The sequence below is a fragment of the Chrysochloris asiatica genome, unplaced genomic scaffold (assembly GCF_000296735.1).
Source record: "Chrysochloris asiatica unplaced genomic scaffold, ChrAsi1.0 scaffold00199, whole genome shotgun sequence".
Lineage (NCBI taxonomy): Eukaryota > Metazoa > Chordata > Mammalia > Afrosoricida > Chrysochloridae > Chrysochloris > Chrysochloris asiatica.
Window position 1 is genome coordinate 5766019 of NW_006408717.1, and position 2568 is coordinate 5768586.

Sequence of the window (2568 nt, forward strand, 5' to 3'; positions counted from 1 at the left end):
CAAGACCTTTTTAAAGTGTTGAAGAGGGAAGATGTCAGCTTGAGGACTAAGGTGTGCCTGGCCCAAGCCATGGTATTTTCAATAACCTCATACGCATGCAAAAGCTGGACAGTGAATAAGGAAGGCTGTAGAAGAATTGATGCATTTGAGTTATTGTATTGGAGGAGGATATTGAAAGTACAATGCACTGCCAAAAGAACAAACAGATTTATCCTGGAAGAATTGCAGCCAGGGGGCTCCTTGGAGGCCAGGATAGCCAGATTTTGTCTTTCATACTTTGGTAATATTGTTAGGAGAAATCAGTCACTGGAGAAAGATATCGTGTTTCGTTAGTGGAAGGGCAGAGAAAATGAGGAAGAACCCCAGAGAGATCGATTGACAAAGTGACAGCATCAATTAGTTCAAGCCTAGCAAAAAGTGTGAGGTTGGCCCAGGACCGGGCAGTGTTCGTTCTGTTGTGCATAGGGTAACTATGATTTGGTATGACTCGATGGCACCTAACAACAACAACAAGATTTCAACTAGTTATGTTTAAGACTAGTTCTTAAGTGCTTAATGTATCCTTTAGGACACTGAATACTATGGCCCCATTTCCATATTAAGCCCTCTCTTAAAATCTCTTCTCTGCTCATTAACTTCCACATTGGGCTTCTATTAGTGCTGAAAATACTCCAGGTGTTACACAATTTCAGTGTTTCTGAAAGAATATGCATTTAATCAAAAATTTTAAAATGTGCTTAGTATCAATAATAAAAATGTTCCCTAATTCTTATAATGAGAAAAAATTCTGAAATTTATGAAAGAAAGTTTGTGCTGCAAATTTGATTTCCATTCTCCAAAGTTAGCCATTTCCAATATTTTAGCTATTTGTTCTAGTATGATCTTTCATGTTTCTGAATTGTTGTTGTTGTTGTTAAGGGCCTTTGAGATGGTTCCAACTCATAGCGACTCTGTATAGGATTTTCAAAAAGATTTCAAAATCTTGTTGAAAGATTGGAGAAAGCAGTGGGCTGCCTGGAGGCTGTATTCCAAGTCTCTCATATGCACCCGGACAGGGAGACAGTTCTTCAAAAGGAGTAGCTCCACATGTACAGGCATTTGACTCCTAGCTAGCTGGTCCAGTGGCAGAGTACCTGAAGATCAGTAAAGAGATTGGAGGAGATGTGCAGAAACATGCAGAGATGGTCCACACAGGTCTGAAATTGAAATGAGCTCTCCTGGTTATAGCCTCTCAGGGCCAGCAAGCAGCAGGCAAGAAACTTTCTGAATTGTTGACACCCATCTCAGAGCAGATCCAAGAAGTGATAACTTACAGGAGAAGAACTGAGGCAGCAAATTATTCAATCACTTGTCAGCTATCAGCAAAACCATCCAAGCCCTGGGTTGGATAGTTATGGCTCCCAAACCTGGTCCCTACGTGAAAGAATGAAATGATGCTGTCACATTTTATACAAACTGAGTCCTCAAGGAGTACAAAGATGTGGTTAAGAAGCATGTGGATTGGGTCAAAGCTTACTTGAGTATATGGGCAGAACTGCAGGGTTATATTTAGGAGCTCCATACCATCAGACTGACCTGGAGCAAAACTGGGCCTGTAGCAAAAGAACTGAGAGGACTGCCAATTGGACCCTCTCCTGGGTCAGGTCCTCCCCCCGCCACCTGGCCCACCTCCCCCACCAGTTCCCACAGTTCCGGCTCAGATGATTCTGCTTCACACTCAGCACTGTTTGCCCAGATTAATGCCCTGAAACATGTATCTGATGACATGAAGACTCACAGAAACCTCCGCCTGGAAAACTCACACCAGTCCTGTTCACAGTGGCCCAAAACAATTCTCTGCACCTAAACCAGGAGTTAGTCCCTCACACAAACCAGCTGCAAAGAAGGAGCCAGCTCTACCTGAACGGAAGGGTGAGAAGTGGAGAGTGGAAAATCAGGAGAATGTTTCCAACTTGGTGACGGATGATACAGAGCTGAAACAGGTGGCTTACATTTACAAGTGTACCAATACAACATTGCAAATCAAGGACAAAATGAATTCTGTTACAGTAGATAACTGTAAGAAACTCGGTCTGGTGTTTGATGATTGGAGGGCATTGTGGAGATAATCAATAAAAGAGATGTCAAAGTTCAGATACTGGGTAAAGTGTCAACCATTTCTATTAACAAAACAGATGGCTGCCATGCTTACCTGAGCAAGAACTCCTTGGACTATCAGATAGTCAGTGCCAAATCTTCTGAGATGAATGTCCTTTTTCCTATAGAAGGTGGTGACTTTCATGAGTTCCCTGTCTCTGAGCAGTCCAAGACACAATGGAATGGGCAGAAGTTAGTCACCACAGTGACAGAAACTGCTGGATAAGCAAAGCACCACTGGATTCTTTGCCCACTCCTTTCACACAATGGGATAAATCTGTATCAAGACAGTTCTTTTCTAGATTTCCTCTACCTTTCTGCTCTTAGACTGCTTCTCTGCTCTGAGAAGCACAGCTACTGACCTTCACTGAAATATACCTCAGGCTGAAATTTGGGGTGGGATAGCAGGTCAGTTGATTATCAGCAGGAAGG

General features: G+C 42.7%; 1 pseudogene; it reads left to right on the forward strand.

Moving 5' to 3' along the window:
* Positions 1-981: 981 nt before the first annotated feature.
* On the forward strand, positions 982-2362 carry LOC102826065 (annotated as a pseudogene).
* The last annotated feature ends 206 nt before the right edge of the window (positions 2363-2568 follow it).